General features: G+C 43.8%; 1 protein-coding gene across 1 annotated transcript in view; it reads left to right on the top strand.

Moving 5' to 3' along the window:
- Positions 1-21,124, top strand: part of adamts17 (ADAM metallopeptidase with thrombospondin type 1 motif, 17) — a 224,415-nt gene that overhangs the window by 7,147 nt on the left and 196,144 nt on the right. The gene's annotated exons all lie outside the window — the stretch shown is intronic.

Raw genomic sequence — 21,124 nt, 5'->3', positions numbered from 1 at the left:
CTTACATTTCAAACACAATGATACACCAGATTCCCATGACTCCATTTTAGTCCTCGTGCAGACGGTGTGCTATGTTTTTACTGCTCCAAAGCATTTCACACAGATACTTCACCACTGTCAAAGAATACAGAACCTGCATTTATTTCAGCAGGCTTCAGAAATTGGAAAAAGGCCATTGAGAGATTCAGTAAACATGAAAAGTCTGAATGTCACAAGACAGCAATAACTACCAATCTGTATGAGAACAGATCGGTTCAGTGCCAGCTAGCTAGTGTGGCTGCATCTAAACAAGAAGAAGCAAGGGAATGTCTCATAAAAATAATTGGTGCTGTGCAGTTGTTGGCAAGACAGGGTTTAGCTCTCAGGGGCCATGATTCAAGTGAGGGAAATCTTGATCAACTTCTAAAGTTTAAGGCGGAGGGAGACCCATGCTTTTCCAGGTGGCTGGCAAATAAAAAGGATGTTTACACATCAGGAACAATTCAAAATGAGTTCCTAACCTTAATGAGCACCTTCATTGTCAGGCAGATATCTGACAAGATTCAATCAGTTCCACACTTGCAATTCTCCATAATGATGGATGGCACAAGAGATCAGTCTGGAAAAGAACAGCAGGCATTATGTTTGAGGTATGTTGACCATGATTTGCTTGTGCATGAAGAATTCATTGGCCTGTATGAGGTTTCACTGACCACTGGAGAAAATCTGGCAAAGGTGGTGAAGGATGAGTTGCTGCGCCTCTCACTGGCTTACGAGGCCAAGCTAATGATGGAGCAGCGAACATGGCTGGTAAATATTCAGGAGCACAGGCCATCATTCAGAGAGAGCAACCACTTGCTCCATATGTGCACTGCGGTGCACACTGTGTGAACCTTATCACCCAGCAAGCCTGTACGGCCTCAGCTGTGATTCGTAACTCCATGGAATGGGTTAATGAGTTGGGAGTTTTTTTTGGCCAGTCAGGCAAGCTTAAGGATATCTTCCAGGGAATCGCAAAAGCAGGAGTGGGGCCACAGCAGGCTATAAGACCTCTTTGTCCCACACGATGGACAGTTAGGACAAGCGCCATACGTACTGTGCTGAAACAATATGAGCAAGTGTTGCATTCTTTGAGTGAGATGGCAACAGGTCATTCAGATGCAGCAGGCAGGGCCCAGGGCTTGTATGAAAAATTTCAGCAGGGAAATGTTGTTCTTGGTCTTTTGCTTGCCTTAGAGACAACAGAAGAGTTGGAGACTCTCAATGTTTCTCTCCAGCGCAGAACACAGACTATAGATGGCATGCTTTCTGCTGTTACCTGTGTGAAAGAAACCTTTTCAAAAAAAAGAACCCCAGAGTGTTTCCAAACTGTTCTTAGGAATGCATCACAGATGTGTGAAAGACTCAGTCAGTCTAACACCAATTGCACGCCCCCGTCACCATAAGCCACCTCAGCGCTTTACTGGGTCTGCTTCTGCACATGTGCATTCATCCCCCACTGAGTACTATCGAGCAGAGTACTACAAAGTTCTTGATGTGGTGGATGTCCAGATCAGAGAACGATTTGAGCAGGAAGGGATGAAAATTATAAGGAAATTGGAGCAAGTCCTCTTAACTGGAGAGATCAATGATGCTGTACAAAAGTATCCAGAGCTTAATTCAGAAAGCCTGAAGATACAACTTGCAATGTTCAGAGCAAAGTACAACTTCCAGTCCAGCAGTGATGTTGTTGGTATCCTTCAGAGGATGTGCCCAGAGATCCGTGGCCTCTTTGATCAAGTGGAGACACTCATCAGACTGCTTATTGTTGTGCCAGTGTCATCAGCTGAGGCAGAGAGAGGGTTCAGTGGGCTACGGAGGCTGCAGACATGGCTCAGGAGCACCATGATGCAAACACGGCTGAACAGTGTGGCTGTGTGTCATATTCATAAAGAAAAACTGGACACAATGGACAGGAAGGCAATTGCCAGAGAATTTGTGTCCCGCAGAGAAAGCAGGAAGAACACTTTTGGTTTTTTTGGTCAGGTTATGTGGGAAGTTTTTGTCAAATAAATTCTGTGTTAATAGTTTGAGATTTTCACCCATCATTGTTTTTTTGTAGGGTGATGTTATTTTATTTTTAGTTGAAAATAATTTTGAAATAATTAAATTAAACATTGTGCAGGAGAGGTGGGTCACATATTAAATTTGTTTGAATAAATATGCATGTTCATAATGAATGCCTCTCAGTTCATAACGACTCACTATGTTGGAAGAGCCTCTGAATACTGTCAGGGAGCATTAATTTGGGAGAGCGAAACAGCCAAAGGCAGGCAGGATGTGGTGCTCATGTGCCACCCCTGGAACACCAGGGGCGCCAGCAGAAATAAATCCTAAGGGTGGCTGGTGGGGGCAAGGCAAAATCTTGGGGTGGCATACCCGACCAAAAAAACCCCCCCAAAAAAAACCTATTTATTGATTTACTGTCTTCCGTCTTCCGAGGGAAGACTTTCAGTTGTGGCTGTTTGGGTCCCTCTGCTCTTGACTGGGATATGTCTAGGATAAACCACAAAAGAGAACAATTACTATTATTACTTTAAAAAGACAAATAATCTTTACTCAAGAATAGTAGCCTAAACACCAAATTACATCTGAAAAGGAATAAGTAATGACAAGCTTAAACTATATAGTCATCATTACATACTAGCATCAGTTTTAAGATCTTGTGAACAATTTCATTTATGCTACTCATAAGCAGTTTCCAAAAGCCTTTTGTAATGTCTAGGAATTCCAACTAAGGATACAGCCATATTTGCCCTCATATTCAAAGCCCTGTAGACCTATTAAGGATTCTATTTACATGTCTGTTTGAAGTATCACAAATAGAACAATCAATGACCTATTAGGATGATACTACACCAAAGATTCAACCCATGATTCACAATTTTAAGGTGAAAAAAACGGAGCTACAAATTTTTTACTGGTTCAGTGAACGAGTTCTTTTTAACTATTTAATGAACAATGCTAGATTACTGCTGATGTTATCTTATATTAACAGAAACATCCTATTCAGTAGCAGAATCGATGCTTCATCGTGTGCACCTTCTGTCCCTGTTCTCTCCCTGGGCACATCCTCACTGCATACTTCGTCTGGGTTCTCCTTCTCCCTTTTCTCCCCTGTAGTACCTCCACTCTTGAAAAACTGAAATGTCACGTTTCCGTTACATCCTTTGACCGCTGTAGATTGACAATTGAGCAAAATGGTCAGTTACCTAATTTAGTTACTTAGCTAACTTTCCGGTTAGCATGCTAACTTCAGAGAGCATGCAAACGAGTTACACATTTCATTATACACGTATATAAAGTATATTCAAGTATTTCCAATAAAACTTGTGCTGTATAAAACGTATAAACACTGTATACCATACATACCTACAAAGGTTCTCTTCAGAATTCGTTGAACCAATGCTTGTTGCTTGAACTTGCTTCCATGTGCATCTTTGCAAAATTTCTCCACTCCAATTAAGAGCTCCGAAGAGTGGGGTAGGGGAGGGGCAGGGCATGAGAACGTAGCAACGCAGCTGCGTCAGGTTTCAGGTCCAGAGCACCAAAGTGCGTAAGACCCCACTGTGCTCTGTTTCTTATTCTTATTATTCTAATTAAATTAGATATTATTATTATTGTTGTATCTAATTATGGGCAGCTCGGCTCTTTTTCGAGAGTCGGCTCTTTTGACTCGGCTCCCAAAGAAGAGCCGGTGTTCTGTCGATTTCTCCTACTTGTCGAGAATTGCTACCTTGTGTGCTGGAACCGGATTGGACACCTCAGGTGTCACTCCAGTTGATTGACAGGCAATTCTCGTTGAAAGATGAACGAGAAACACGGCATCTTTGAAATGAGTGGCAGGCATTAGTGTCCTGTTGTACTGTCAGAGTGAACCTACTTTCGTGGAATACATCATTTTGAGTTAAGTTTTAATGTGATTTCCAAATGAGTCATTGTTTTTATAAACTGCACATTTAGAGAACAGATTTTGTTGCCAATTGTTAGGTTAAACGAGTAGGCTAAAGTTATGATAGGCTAATGTCACATTAGCATGAAGCTATTATGTAGCACTTTAAAGTGATACCTTGAGTTAAGAGTGGGGGGGAACCATATCATTGTTGGTTTTCAGTAAGTGTGTAATCAACACAGTTCATAAGGATTTCATAACTGTAACGTTAGCTGATATAATCTTTGGGCATTTGTTACAATGTCCATGAAGCTTGTTTGTTATTATAAAGGTATAAAAGTATAACTTTAGCCAAGCTACTTAAACTGACTAACCTACATGATCTAGTTTAATTTTATAGCAGCTCGGCTTGGAGTTGGTTTTAAAGTAAGTTAAAGCACAAGAATGGAGACAAATAGTTTAAGATTAACACAATATTGAGGTTTAACCAGGCTGTCTTATTTTGTGTAGGGACAGATAACAATGAAAAGACTTCTTTGTAAAGAAGCACAAGTCAGACCCAGATCAGGCCCAGACAGACCCCAGCCATGAAACCAGCAGCCCTGGCAGCTCCCAACCTGAAGCAAGTCAGTGTGGGCAGACACAAGGAGCCAGGCTACCACCACCAGGTCAGAGTATTCAAAGGCAGCTAAATGCATCTCCACTTTATAGAAGTGGAGCCTCACTTTGCCCAGATTGTTAATGTAAAGAGGGGGGATGCGTATGTCCTGCTGATGAATATTGTGATCACAATAGTGTGAGTGGGTGAGAGATATGCATGCATCATTTTAGCTGTTTCTCTGTAGACATCAGTAGTGACTGATGACTGACAGACCTGTGGACTGTCAAACAAAAAGAAGAATTTAAATCCAAGTTTTGTTGATTTTGTTTTGTTTACTGCATATCTAACAAAGTATGCTAGAATAGTGTTCAGCTATTGAGAAGTGAATAGTTTGTTTCAATGTTACGGCAGTAACAATGTTTTGAGTTTATCTGATTGGTTATGATGTTTGGAAGGGAATGATTTTTGTGAAATATGAACAAGGATGCATTGTCACTGCACCTGATCAAGTCATAATAATTTTGTATTAGTGAGACCCCCCCCACAAGCCACACATCGGAACTTAATGGGGGGGAAAAAATAGTGATCAGAATCTTACTCTTAAGAGGGCAATTATATCTTCGAGAGTTTTCAATCAAGCCATGAAGTGCAGAGTTTTCGTAGCCTGCAGTAAATCCACGGTGATAACTCCGTGATAGTGATTAAATGTTACATTTTGTGATTAAAAATGTGTAAATTATGATACCGTATCTCTATTGTGAGGCTTGATCTTTTTATATACAGTCTTTCGACTTGATGTGGTGCTCATGTGCCACTCCTGGAACACCCCCACTTTTAAAATCACTGCTCCACCCCTGCCGCCCAGCACTAGTAGAATCCCAGCGTTCTAAACCATTTTTTGACGTTTTTTGTACAGTCACAGCATATTATGTGATAGGGCCACGGAAACATGTTATGGCTCGTTTGAAAGCTGAGACTTTAAACTCTTTGTGGGTCAAAACTGCGTGTCTCTAGGTGCCGCCATTAGCGAGCTATCCTTAGCTAAACCAAGGCGGGTATCCACCAAAATCAACAACAAACTGATATCGGGGCTTTTGTGAAACGTGCGCTCTTTCAGCCTGTCGCACTTTAGATACTTACATATCCGGGTCAGAGGATTTGCGTCGTGTCGCATGTTGCAAAGCTAACCTGTTCATAAGACCGCCTCCTTAGACTTGTGGCGTGTCTTCTTCTCCTTCTTGTTGTTTGTTTATGTTACTTTACCGCCACCCTCTGGAAACCGACACGTGCGATTGGACAAAATGCGGAAATGCACAACAATCAATGCAGCGTTATCAAAATTGTTCTTGAGTCGACGCACAGCCATTGGCGTAATGATCAAAATGTCCAGATGATGACACCAGACTGCCATCTATGTCAGTTCTGTTCATCACATAATTACAAAAATCACACAGAATGTGCATTAGAATGTATAGATTCAGAATCCATAAAAAAAAACGTAAAAACGTATTTTTACCATGTGGGAGCCAACGCATGGGCAGTAAAAACGTAGTTTTACGTGACTTGGGAGTCAATGTGTTAATAAGAACATGAACATTAGATAAATGGGACTTATTTTCATCCCAAAACATGTTCATATGCCAAGTGAATCTGCACACTGATGCACACGTGGTGCCACTTGAAGGTGTCATCTGCGGTAGAATTCCTTGTGGCTCCCAGTTTGACACTTTTACGACTCTCCTCCGGTTTGGGCATAGGAGCGTATTCAACATGTTTAACTTCTAAACCTTGGTGCAGTGAACACCTTGTGCATCCCCTGTGATTGACAAGCTGTCAACAATCACCGGTGGCGCAGCGCTGTTGCGACCCGGGCAGGAGAGCTCGTGTGGTTGTCTGTCGGTTTTTAATGTTTTTTGTTTTTTAACAAGTTTGTTGCGTCCCAACGTTATCTGTCAAGTGTGTCAAGTGTCTAGTTAGTGTCCAACGGCTGTAAGTTCTCCTGGCAGTATGTGGGGAACGATTGTGCACACAGTTTTGGTGATCCTGACCATCGCACCACTGGTCTGGGCGGAGTATGGGGAAGGCAACAGCTCACCTGGAGGAAGCGAGCAGGTGCTACGCTACGGAAGGGAGCTTCTCTTAACACTGCGACCGAGAGCTATCCCGACACCTGGAATTTTAGAAAAGGTCCCTGGCCATCTGGTACGGCAGCGAGACAGACAGAGGCCGCGTAAGAGGGGCAGAAGAGGGGGCATTCGGCAACGACTCAGACGGAGACGCGACAGACCACCACTGCCCTCAATCATCTTTAGCAACGCGCGCTTACTGAGGAGTAAGTTTGACGAGCTACGCCTAAACACGAGGTTTTGCCACGAGTACTGAGAGGCATGCTTGATGGCCTTCACTGAGACCTGGCTCCAAGAAGACTTTCCAGACCAACTGACTCAGGCACAGGGGTTCACCAATGTCCAGTTGGACAGGGATGGGCGCTCGGGGAAAAGAAGGGGAGGTGGCGTTTGCGTCTATATCAAAGACTCGTGGTGTACAAACTATGCTGTCAAGGATAAAGTGTGCTCACCCGACGTTGAACTTTTGTGCATTAGTTTAAGACCTTTTTACCTGCCAAGGGACTATGGGAATATCTTTATTTGTGTAGTATACATACCACCGAGTGGTAATGCGGCAAGGGCGGCCTCGCGCATTGCGGACTGTGTCCACCATCAACTCCAAAACAAACCTGACGCGCCAATCTTCATTCTGGGGGATTTTAATCATTGCAACCTGAACATCGCACTACCTGGCTTTCAGCAATATGTAAAAAACAATACTAGGAAGGACAGAATACTGGACAAGTGCTTTGGCAATGTTGTCAATGCATATGCTGCTAAAATCAGGCCTCCGCTGTCAAACTCCGATCATAACACCATCCAGTTAATACCCGTGTTTAAACGGCAATTAAAGAAAGCAAACCCATCACAAAATCTGTTAGTGTTTGGGCGGACTCTTACAAAGAACAACTGAGTGGTTGTTTTTATGCGACGGACTGGGACGTCTTCCATCAGGAGGAGAACCTGGACTATAAGGTGGAAGTGATTACGGACTATATACATTTTTGCATGGAGGCAGTGGTGCCTAAGAAAAATATAAAAATTTACCCTAACGATAAGGACTATATCACCCCGACATTAAAGAATGCATTATGCGTAAAAAGCGAGCCTTCAAGAATAACGACACAATCGAGTTGAGGAGCGTCCAAAAAGAACTGAAATGGAAACTAAGGGAGGCGCGGGAAAAACATAGACTGAAGATTAAAGAAACATTTCTAAATAAGGACCCAAAAAAGATGTGGGACTCTGTAAAGGACATGACGAACTTAAATAATAAGGCAAGGACACTTAATGTTTGCAATGAATTGGAGCGTGCAAATGAGTTGAATTTATTTTATAAAAGGTTTGATATTGTGAATGTAGATCATATGGCTTCAAGTCTACCATGTAATGACAATGTAGACGATGTACAAATAGTTATTGACACCCCTACTGTTGTGAGAGCATTCAGAGCCTTGCATACAAGGAAAGCGAGTGGGCCGGATGGGATTTCACCATTCATTCTACATGATTTTGCGCAAGAACTTGCACCAGCTTGGGGCCCTCTATTCCAGCTCTCAGTACACACACACACAATACCCACAGCTTGGAGAAAAGCAATAATAATTCCAGTACCTAAAAAACCCTGTTCACGTGAGAATAACGATTTCAGGCCAGTCGCATTAACTTCCGTGGTGATGAAATCATTGGAGCGTATAATGCTGGGGGAGTTAAGAGCACAGGTGCAACATCTTCTTGACCCCTATCAGTTTGCGTATAAAGATAGAAGGAGCACTGCTGATGCCTTATGCACCACATCACATCTCATACTCAAGCACCTTGAAAACACCAAGGCATATGCCAGGCTTCTTTTTATGGATTTTAGTTCTGCGTTTAATACAATTGTGCCCAGTATTCTTTTAGAGAAGTTATAGCAAATGCATGTCAGCCCGGTAATCATTAAATGGTACAATGCATTTCTCACTGATAGAACACAACAGGTCAGGATAAACTCTACACTCTCTGACACACTGACAATTAACACCGGGGTCCCACAAGGTTGTGTGAGTTCCCCGTTATTGTTCACACTATACACAAACGAATACAGAAACCACCACACAAACAATTACATAATCAAGTTTTCAGATGACAGTCATTCTTAGTCTACTGACACACGACTCTGATTCTTCTAGCTATCAGTCAGAAATAGATAGAGCTGTGTTGTGGTGTGAACTAAACAATCTGGTGTTAAATGTAAGCAAAACAAAAGAAATGGTCTTTGACCCCAGGTCAAAAGGTAACCATGAGGTGGTGACTGTGAATGGGGAGGCAGTGGAGCAGGTCTCCACATACAAATACTTAGGTGTGGTAATTGATTCCCAATTAAAATGGGGCCAGCATATTGAATTTTTAAATGCAAGAATCAGCCAGCGTCTACATTTTTTGAGGAGGCTGAGAGTGTTTGGCATTGAGAAAGAAATAATGTTGGCCTTTTACAGGGCTTCCATTGAATCCATTATTAGATATGGGATTATTGTATGGTTTGGGAACCTGTCTATTAAATTGAAAGGTGAAGTGCAAACTCTCATTAAGAGAGCGGGGAAAATAATGGGCATGCCCTCTCCCACATCATTGCAAGCGTTATTTGATGAAACAGTGAAAAGGCAGAGTCTGAAAATCTTGGTGGATGGTGTACACATTTTGCATGGTGAATATGAGATACTGCCCTCAGGAAGAAGATACAGGGTCCCGAACTGTAAAACGAATAGGTTCAAATTTTCAATGGTCCCTTGGTCAATTAGGCTACTAAATAATATGTCTTAATGGTTGTGTGTGTGTGTGTGTGTGTGTGTGTGGGTGGGTGGGGGGTGTGCATGTGTCAGGTTTTTTATTGTAATCTTAGGTAGTATTTTACTGTGCGTGTGTGTGTGTGTGTGTGGGGGGGGGGGTTTGTATTTTTATTTTAGCATCATATGTATAATATTTGTTTATATATTTAGGAGGTATGTGCAATGGATATCCAAATGGGGTAGAATTACTGATGATGGGATGATAGGATCAAGAGGGAGGGTTGTGTGCACCTTCTCATGCCCACGCAAAATTTCTCTCCTGTAGAGACAATAAAGGCGAATCTTATCTTGATGCAAAGCCCACACAGGTAGCTAGTTTCCCTCAAAATAAATGATTTACCCCCCAATTTTCTGAGTGTGAATTTACAGAAATGTTAAGGTTGTTAGTTATATGAATACACTAGTGGCTGCAAAGTTGAAATGCAACATTTGTTCATATACATTTTTTCTTACTCAGGAGGCTGAGGTTCTCTTTGGTTCTGCCTTTCTGCATTGCTAGTTTAACTGCTTATATTTCCACAGTAAAGACTTCACACCCAATATCAAATCATCTGTTGATGCATTTTAGAATGTAGTTTAGATTTTTAATTTTCTCTGTGAGTACTACTGTGTTACAAAGTTTTCACTAGTCTATATAACATTCTAAAGAGACCAATGTAGTAAACATTATTGTTATGTAATTATCACTAATTTGAGCAGGACAGTGTTCTGTCATGGAAATAGTAACATTGATGATGCAGCTGAATCAGGATATTCAGGCAAGTACCAGCTTGAGATTACATATTGAATATTCAAGTTTACTAAATGAAAGTCCTCTACACTTCAGGAAAAATGCATACAAATGGTGTTGATCCACTGGATTGTATGTGGTAAGACCCAACTTAGGACTTGGCTACATTCAGTTCAATTCAGTTTTATTTCTGTAGCGCCAAATCATAACAATGTCATCTCAAGGCACTTGTATATATTAGAATCCAATTCATTCTAATATAATTCTAATAAAATCAAATAAAATCAATTCAATTCCAAATTGGTCCAATTCATACAGGAAACCAACAGATTACACTGAAATCTCCCGTCCTGAGCATGCATGAGGCGACTGTGGAGAGAAAAAAACTCTCTTTTAACAGGAAGAAACCTCTGGCAGAACCAGACTCAGGAAGGGTGGCCATCCGCCTCGACCAGCTGGGGTTTGAGAGGACAGAAAAGAGGGGACAACAAACACTGTAACACCAGGCCAGGGCTACCGGCTGAGACAGAGAAACAGAAGTTAATAACCATGCATAAAGTCTTCTCCACATCAATCATCATCCCCTCAGTGGAGGTGTTGTGAAAATGCAGTGACACATAGACACATCACACAACTTCCTTCTTTCTATGTGTCTGTTTGTATGAACAGTCGTAATGTGTGAGCATGCAACCGATGTTTAGTTCATAAGTATTTGACAGAGTGAGCAGAGCAAATGTGTTCTATTGAGTTTGAGTTTACCTCTGGTTAGGGCTGGGTGATAAAACAATAACGATAGCTATCGAGGAATGACTTTTACTCGATAGTGATATGAAACATGGTCGATATACTTTTCGATTGATTACATTCGTCCATCTTATGACAGACAATACGAATAGCCAATGACAACGAGAGTTGTGCCGCACTGAACCAGTCACGTGGCTGGACTAGAGCCGTGCCAGGAGCTAGTCGTAGCGTGTTGTTTGTTTGGGCTGCTGTATGTGCCGTATAAAAAAAGAAAACGAGTGCTCCTTCGGAAGAAACGACGGAAGGGACAGCCCGAGGCGTAAGGGATGACATAGTTGATAACAAGAGCCGTAAAAGTTCGGTGGTGTGGAGGTATTTTGTTTTTTTGTAGTCCGACACGAAACGGCAGTGTGTAATGTCGAGCTAATCTTTTTCATCACCTGAAGCAGCACCATTTCTTTGATTAAATAAAGAAATAACCTAATCTAAAACCCTAAACTATCATCACACATAATTAACATAAAATGATTCTAATAATCAAAAATGGTCAATTGAAACATATCTACCCATAAACGGAATGAAATGGAATATATTGAATAAATGCAAGTAGGGTTCAAGGTAAACACAAGAAACTTGTGCTAAAGAAAAAATAAATAAATAAAAGGACCAGACTCAGTGAGTAATTCCCTCTTCTCCCTATATAGACCAGTGAGCAGTGCTGACCAACATCATCGGGGTCATCAGGTGGCGACCTCCTTTCATCAGTGTTTCGTCTAGTTGGGCCCACGACACCTCCAGGAGGCTAGACAATGACCACTGGCATCCCAGAGTCACCCCCCTAATGCCAGCCAACACTGCTCCTCACACCACAACAACCATCTTTAACAGCCACAAGCTACCCCAGCCTCTCACCAACTGCACACCAGTCACAGCGGGGTGGGGATGCAAACCCTGGTTCGGGCAGGGGGTAATGAAAGTATAGAGGGTGTCAGAGGTGGAGGCAGAACAAGACACACTAGCAGACTCAGCAGACAAACTCACCTAAACAATCCTACAGTCACTAAGAATACCAGCAAAAACAAAGCCATACAACTCACTCTCACCAACTGCACACCAGTCACAGCGGGGTGGGGATGCAAACCCTGGTTCGGGTAGGGGGAGAAATAAAAGAGGTAAGATAAGCGGGAATGGGATTCAAACCCTGGTTCGGGTAGGGGGTAATGAAAGTATAGAGGGTGCCAGAGGTGGAGGAAGAACAAGACACACTAGCAGATTTAGCAGACAAACTCACCTAAACAGTCCTATAATCAGCAAAAATGCCAGCAAAAACTAAGCCATACAACTCACTCAAAGCCAACTCACCCAAAATGGCCGCCTGATTTCAAAAGGATCACATGGGCCAAACCCTCCACTTAAATATCCTGAATTTCTTCTTTGCTTCTTCCAAGAGTCTGTTTACCCAAAGTGCTCCCCCTGCTGGGCCCCCAGCTACTGTTGCTTCTTCTTATCCAAATCCACTGATTGGATTTTACTGCTTCATCTGACAGCTCTTTCACTATTTTCCTCACATTCTGTCCACTTACACCCAGCTCCCTCAACAATGAGACAACAGACTTTGCAACAAATCCTCTACATCCTACTTCCACTGGACAGATCCTAACTTTCCATCCTCGCTGCTCTGCTTCTGCCCCCAACTCCACATAGCTAAGCTTTTTCCTTTCATATGCTTCTACTACTAATTCCTCCCAAGGAACAGTCAGCTCTATGAAATAGACTCTCATTCTACTCCTAGACCACAAAACTATATCAGGCCTTAGATTTGTAGAGGCTATCTCCTGGGGAACAACAAGCTTATTTCCTAAATCTACCTGCATCTCCCAATCACAAGCATCCTCCAAGCTGCCGTGCCTCCTTATCATCTTTTTAACTTTCTCCCCCTCTTGAACAAACTGAATTGCCACTCTCTTCACCTTAGACCCTCTTAAGTTTACCTGCCTTCGTTTTTCTTCAATACCTGCAGCTAAGCTTCTTAATACTTGGTCATGTCGCCATGTATACTGGCCTTGTGACAGACTAACCTTACAACCTGACAAAATATGCCTTAGAGCTGCAGTACCTGAACATAACGAGCATAACGGGTCTCCATTTACCCAGAGTTTTAGGTTCTGGGGAGTTGGCAATACATCATATGTTGCCCCTATCAAAAATCTAATACTCCTTTCCTCCATACCCCACAGCTCTTTCCAACTAAGCTTTTTCTTCTCTACACCTTCCCAATTCAACCAGTTTTCTCTTCTCCTTGGGACCTGCTCTACTCCACACTGGTTTGCCTGGGCCAAGCCCCAAGCTTCCCCGGCCTATTTGCACATTACCCACAATCTCTGCATGTCTAAGAGTTGCTTCTGCCTCCTGAGCTGCCATTCTTGGTTTCCACTTCCTCCCCTTGGTTGGGTTTGGAACCACCTTACCACATCTTTACTCCCAGCTAACAGGAGCTCTGTCCTAACTTTAGTAAATTTAAACTCCTCTACTAGACTAGATACTGGGAGCTGGAGTATGCCTTTCCCATACAGTGCCACTGTACTTATGTATCTAGGAACACCTAGCCACTTCCTAATATAAAAACTAACTAATCTTTCTTTTTTTTGCAACAGATAATGGAATCTCATACACAGACAGTGGCCACATCAACCTAGGAAACAATCCAAACTGCAGACATCACAGCTTCAACTTTCCTGGAAGCTCTGATTTATCTACTCTATCCAGTCCCTCATTAACATCTTTCCGAAACTGCACTGCCCGCTCTCCATCATTCATGTCTGCCTGGTACCACCTGCCTAAACTCTTTACTGCCTTTTCCCTAATTATTGGAATGCTTTCTTCATCTATTACAAACTTTCTATCACTTAATTTCCCTCTACTTATTGAGATACTTCTAGACTTAGTAGGTTTGATTTTCATCCCAGCCCACTTTAGATTTTTATTAAGTCTCTCAAGTATTCTCTTCATACATGGCACTGTTGTAGTCACCAACGTCATATCATCCATGTATGCTCTAATTGGTGTGAGACGCATGCCATCCTGACGTCTCTCTCCACCTACAACCCACTTGGAAGCTCTAATAATTATCTCCATCGCCATTGTAAATGCTAATGGAGAAATCGTACACCCTGCCATAATGCCTATTTCTAGCCTCTGCCAACCTGTTGTGAAACCTGCTGTACTTAGGCACAGTCTAATATCCTGGAAATATGCTCTTACTAAGTTAACAACTACTACAGGCACTCTAAAATACTCAAATGCTTTCCAAATAAGGCTGTGTGGCACTGAACCAAATGCATTTGCTAGATCAAGAAATATAACATCCAAGTCTTTTTTCTCAATCTTGGCTGTCTGAATCTGATGCCAAATCATGCTAGTGTGCTCTAAACACCCTGCGAAACCTGGTATTCCTGCCTTCTGCACAGTAGTATCTATCAAGCTATTCTTTTCTAAATAACTAGCTAATCTCTGTGCAACTAAACTAAAGAAAATCTTCCCCTCTACATTTAGGAGAGAGATCATCCGGAACTGACTCAGGTCCGAGGACTCTTTCTCCTTTGGAATAAGAATGCCTCCTGCCCTACGCCATGCACTAGGAATAACCGGTTTCTCCCAAACTATTCTTAATTGCCTCCACAAAAACTTTAGGATATCAGGTGCACTTTTATAAACCCGGTAGGGGACTCCATTTGGCCCTGGGGCCGATGAAGCCTTTGCATGCCTGACTACCTCCTCAACCTCTTTCCACCTAGGTGGTCTAACGTCCATCTTATGAGCTATCTCTCCTAATGGTGGCATGTCAGGTGGAAGGCCTACTACTCTTGTTGTGGAGAAATTAGAGTCGAATCCCGCGTTGGTCAGCCGTCCATTGGGGAGTTTATTGAACAAACTGTCACAGCAAATATGCATACAGAATGTACAAAATGTCCGACGAGCTCATTTTGTGACACCCTTTTATACCGTTTTATCATAACAAGTGTACGTGGCCCTCTCTGGAGGCGCCTAGCTTTCGCAGTTTATCATAAACACGCTCATTCTAACTATCAACAATATTCATATGAACCAGTCAACAAGGCCCAGGATGTAACTAGGCCAGAAGTCATGAGCATGTCATGACATCCTTCTCCCACATAGTCCCCCCTGAAATCACTTATCAGTGATTTAATAAAGAAATAATCTAAAATGAAAGAAAATCGTCCCACATAGTTAATTAAGAATTAATTAACATAATCAACACTAAATCATCCTAATAATTCTACAATATCAATCAACGGGACCATTTTGAATAAATTAAAAGGAATATATATATGCGTGTACTCGAATCACATTAAATGATTAAATTAAATTAAACGATATTGAATTCAACAACACTACAAGTTTTACATTGCCATCACACTTGTCCACTGTTCGCAGTGCATAGGTGCGAAAAACCCACCGGCTGCTACTTTCGTAACTCATGTTCTTATCTTGGGAAAATTCACCTACGGCCCCCCCCCACTTGGCGACCGACCACTTTACCAAGGTCGCACTCCGAACAGTTGACCGACACAATTGGCAATGGACATATCAGTGATCAGTTTTGATTGATAATACACATAGACTGAATACACCACCTTCAAATCAGTTAATCACCGTTTTGTATCAAGTACAATACATAAAATTATGGATTATCACACAACAATAGTAATAAAATGCAATGTAATGCAGCTCCTCCAGTCCCGTCCCATCTCCTGTACTCTGGTGTCGTCTGCTTCTGGCCGAACATCCGTCCGGCTGGGTCTGGAACTGCTAAGCTAACTCTGGGAAGAGAGGTCGCCAGTACGTCACTCCCAATCAAAGAGATCTTCAGCATCTCTTCTCCCTGTCAGACTATACTTGGTTCCACCCTCGAGGAAAGAAACTTGTGAACCGTCCGTTGATAACCTTCATTCGTTGACCCGCTCTCCCATGCGTTGGTCCTCAGACCTGGTCTCGCATGGTCATCTGCCTCCTGATTCCTTCCCCTGTTTGTTTGAACATCACTTGCAGCGAACACCTTCTCAGAATGGGTATAATGCAACACCCCAATAGGGAAACCATCCTCACCATCAACAATATTGCTATTCCCGCCTTAACTGTCATCGCTCCCCCTTCTCCCAAAATCCCAAACAGACCAGTCCACCACCGTTCACCTCCACCAGCATCACACGTCAGCTCCTCTCTCCGTTCTCTGATCTTCTTCACGGCCGTTGTAAACGTCCCATCAGCTGCAGTGTTCCCGGGTATAAATGTACAACATTTTCCCCAACCATCTGGCAAACACCAATTTTCCCTTCTAATATCCATTCTAAAACTTGTCTGTTCTACCAAGCCATCATACTCGTCTCATGTAGTTGTTCTCCAAAGCCTGCAAACCCTTCACTCGTGTAGCTAAGAATTCCCTGTTGGTTGTATTATATGTAATTAGTCCATTCCCCATTTTGTTAAATATGATCCACGGCAAAATAGACTCAAATCCAGCCCCAATCTCACTATGTGCTTTGAACTGAAAAGAGTCAACCAAGACAGCCCTACAACATCCAGAGCCTTGAGGAACTCAGGACGGACCTCATCCACCCCTGGGGCCTTGCCACCGAGCCGAGGAGTTTTTTTAACCGCCTCGGCAACCTCAGCCCCAGAAATGGGAGGCCCCACGTCCGAGCTCCCCAACTCTGCTTCCTCATCGGAAGGCGTGTCGGTAGGATTGAGGAGGCCTTCGAAGTATTCCCCCCACCGACTCACTACGTACCTAGTTGAGGTCAGCAGAGCCCCGCCCTCACCATACACGGTGTTGACGGTGCACCGCTTCCCCCCCTGAGCCGCCGGATGGTGGACCAGAAACTCCTCGAGGCCGTCCGGAAATCATTCTCCATGGCCTCCCCGAACTCCTCCCAAGCCCGAGTTTTTGCCTCAGCAACCGCCGAGGCTGCGTTCCGCTTGGCCTGTCGGTACCCATCAGCTGCTTCCAGAGTCCCACTGGCCAAAAAGGCCCGATAGGACTCCTTCTTCAGCTTGACGGCTTCCCTCACCACTGGGGTCCACCAGCGGGTTCGGGGGTTGCCGACACGACAGGCATCGACCACCTTACGGCCACAGCTCCGGTCGGCCGCCTCAACAATGGGGGCACGGAACATGGCCCATTCGGGCTCAATGTCCCCCACCTCCCCCGGGACATGGCTGAAGCTCTGCCGGAGGTGGGAGTTGAAACTCCTCCTTACAGGGGATTCCGCCAGCCGTTCCCAACAGACCCTCACAATACGTTTGGGCCTGCCAGGTCTGACCGGCTTCCTCCCCCACCAGCGGAGCCAACTCACCACCAGGTGGTGATCAGCTGACAGCTCCGCCCCTCTCTTCACCCGAGTGTCCAGGACATACGGCCGCAAGTCCGACGATACGACTACAAAGTCAATCATCGAGCTGCGGCCTAGGGTGTCCTGGTGCCAAGTGCACATATGGACACCCTTATGGCTGAACATGGTGTTCGTTATGGACAGTCCGTGATGAGCACAGATGTCCAATAACAGAACACCACTCTGATTCAGATCGGGGGGGCCGTTCCTCCCAATCACGCCCCTCCAGGTCTCACTGTCATTGCCCACGTGAGCATTGAAGTCCCCCAGCAGGACGAGGGAGTCTCCCGGAGGAGCACTCTCCAGTGCCTCCTCCAGGGACTCCAAAAAGGGTGGGTACTCTGAACTGCTGTTCGGTGCATAAGCACAAACAACAGTCAGGACCCGTCCCCCCACCCTAAGGCGGAGGGAGGCTACCCTCTCGTCTACTGGGGTAAACCCCAATGTACAGGCGCACAGCCGGGGGGCGATAAGTATGCCCACACCTGCTCTACGCCTCTAACCGCAGGCAACTCCAGAGTGGAAGAGAGTCCAACCCCTCTCGAGGAGGCTGGTTCCGGAGCCCAAGCCATGCATCGAGGTGAGTCCAACTATATCTAGCCGGAACCGCTCAGCCTCGCGCACCAGCTCAGGCTCCTTCCCCAGCAGAGAGGTGACGTTCCACGTCCCAAGAGCCAGCTTCAGTAGCCGAGGATCAGACTGCCAAGGTCTCTGCCTTCGGCTGCCGCCCAGCTCACACTGCACCCGACCCCCATGGCCCCTCCCACGGGTGGTGAGCCCATCAGAAGGGGGACCCGTGTAGTTTCTTCGGGCTGTGCCCGACCGAGCCCCACGGGCACAGACCCGGCCACCAGGCGCTCGCCGGCAGGCCCCACCCCTGGGCCTGGCTCCAGGGGGAGGCCCCGGTAACCCACGTCCGTGCAAGGGTACACGGTGTCCAAAAATATTCATCATCATAGGGGTTTTATGAGCTGTTCTTTGTCTGGTCCCTCATCTAGGATCTGTTTGCCATGGGTGTCCCTACCAGGGGCTTAAAGCCCGGGCAACATAGCTCCCAGACTCATTGGGGCACGCAAACCCCCCCACCACGATAAGGTGAACCCCCCACCACTAATTGTTAGCAAGGGACTGAAAAAGATGTGGCCCCCCAAGGCAATTGGTGCCCTACATGCAGTGCATGATACGCATGCTGGGAGCGGCTGTTCTGTTCCTACCCTCAGCAATAACCATACACAATGACTGCTTTTGTTGTACAATGGAAAAAGGTTCTTTACTGCAATACAGCTCCCATCTCCTCTACTGTAGCATTGTGACTCATGATGTAATGATTTTTGCGCTTTTTATCAACTTGACCACTCAAAGCACTTTTATACTTCCAATGACCACCCATTCATACACACACACACACACACTCATACAGTACTTCTTAGGCCCAATCCCATTTCACCCCTTGGCCCTACCCCTTACCCCTACCCCTCCGTTTTGCGCGTTCACGTGTAGGGATATGGGTGTCCCAAATCACGTTAAGGCAGAGAGGTAGGGGTAAGGGGTAGGGCTGAAATGAAGGGCTTCGGCCAGGCAGACTCCGTTCGAAGGGGTATGGTATATTTCCCAGAGTACAACGCGATTACCGGGAGAACGCGAGTCATTTTAAAAATGGCGGAAGCAAAGAAAGCACCACACAAATGTAAGTAGCTCTATTTTTTTGCCATAATTGAACTGTTTTAACCCTTTTAGGTTGTGATAACTGGTGTATTGTGTGAGTTTAACATGGTGGCAATGTGTAGTTGTTTTCTGCTATAAACGCAAATGGAAAAAGTCGCTATAGTAATCGGTCAATGCATGTGAAGGTGCTGCGAAAGTCGTAAAACAAAGTTGTCGTTTTTGAAATTGTATCTCGAGTATTTACAAGCAATTTAGTTGGTTAACCATAGAGAAGTTCCTTTTGAGTGACATGTGCGTCATTTCGCTACCTATTATCACAAGTATTCATATACGTGACTGTGATTCACAGGGACTCGAGAACAAACAAAGAGCCTGATCAGGTTTAGCGCCGAAAACGAAGATTGGTTTCTAAAGTCATCCCCATCCCCAAAAAGAAGTAGGAAGTCCAATCCCATAATGGATTACCTGATACAGGAGAGCCTGAAGGAGCAGAAGCGCCACGAGCAGAAAACGGAGCGCTTTTTAGCTCTGTTTGAGCGCATGATAGACAAACTTTAAGGTGAGTTGATGCGCCATGCACCTATTGTACACACAGCCACCACTACCGCATTCTGAAACACCTTTTTTTATTTTTTACAATGGATGAAAGTGCATGCTATAATGTCATGTCGTGTCTTGTTCCCCCAGAACATCACTGAGCCAAGCACCTCCGATGTGCCATGCAACTTCGCTGTTCCTGCTCCGGTCACCCCACCATCTCGTTCTCGATGATTGCACTGTTGCCCATTTATGTTCATATTGTTTATATTCATATTGTTAATTGATTGCACTGTTGTCTTTTTATGTTCATTTCTTTATCTGTTTATATTCATACTGTCCATATTTGCACCACACACTTTACAGCAGACACTTTAAGCTGTTATTTGCACTATTTCTGAAAATAAGCTGCCTTACCAGTCTGTAATGTGAGTAGCCTAATAAAAGAAATTAAGTACGAGTGTGAGCATGATTATCACATCAACATCATATGAAAGACTGGAACGGATATTGGTATGAAGAGATTTATTATACAAGGGATAACAAAAAAATTGGGGTACATGTTGTGGTCCAATCGGCAATAATTTGTAGGATGATCCGTCTGCTGGAAAGAAAAACATGGAAAGATCAGGCTTTCATCCTCCCAAACCAACACATTGATAGCACACACAATGCAGTGCATTTATTTATGTCATCAAATCTGAACCTGTTACAAAGAAAACCGCTTCAAAAACGCATGAGCTGCATGTTTATCCCAAACGGAACGAGGCGAGTAACAAAGGCTAAATGTTAGCTTATGCTTTCAGCTAGGTTAGCCAGGTTAGGATACTACTCCAATCAATAAATCAGCAAATCCAACGAGACATTATTATATTATATTATTATTATTATATTGAGGCAAGTATGTTCTCTGCAAAATAAACATTGTCTACTACTTACCGAATTTTACTAAGAGCTTTAAAGGAGCTATTTATTTATTTTTGCTGCTGCCCGCTCTGCTTTCTCCTGTTTGTTTTGCTGCTTGTTTTTCTACTTGTCAGAGATAGCATTTCTTTTTGACCATACAATCACTAGACTCTTTTACTCATCAGATAGTCTATGGAGGTTCATAGATTTTAGTTTTCATAGATTGACAGTTTTACAAAACTTGTTGCCTTCTGTTCAAGCCAGCTGAACGGCATAATCCAGTCAAAGAGGCTAGATTTTTTCTTTGTGACTGAAATCTGGAAGAGGAATATGGAACATGTTTTACTTCTTGTACCTGCAAATTAAACTTTATTCAGCTTACAGAGGATGTCAGGCTGCAGTGGGGAACTGGCTGCTGTGTTGAGAGGCAGTTTTTTTCACGTAGACAAATGGGCATGACTCTTTCTCTACCTTTGAACTACAAACTATTAAAGTTGGTCGGTCCCTTCTACATATTTTTAACTTACCGGCCACCTAGTCCAAATGGCTAATTTGCTGATAAATTCAGTGATCTATTGTCATCTATTATCAAGCAGTCTAAATTTGTAAAACTTGGTGATTTTAACATTCACACTGACGATGATAATGACTGTTGATTTGAATTTATTCACGTCTTCATCTTTTA

The sequence above is a fragment of the Odontesthes bonariensis genome, chromosome 1, assembly GCF_027942865.1.
Source record: "Odontesthes bonariensis isolate fOdoBon6 chromosome 1, fOdoBon6.hap1, whole genome shotgun sequence".
Lineage (NCBI taxonomy): Eukaryota > Metazoa > Chordata > Actinopteri > Atheriniformes > Atherinopsidae > Odontesthes > Odontesthes bonariensis.
Note: the sequence above shows the minus strand (reverse complement) of the source record. Positions and strands in the feature narration are given on the sequence as shown.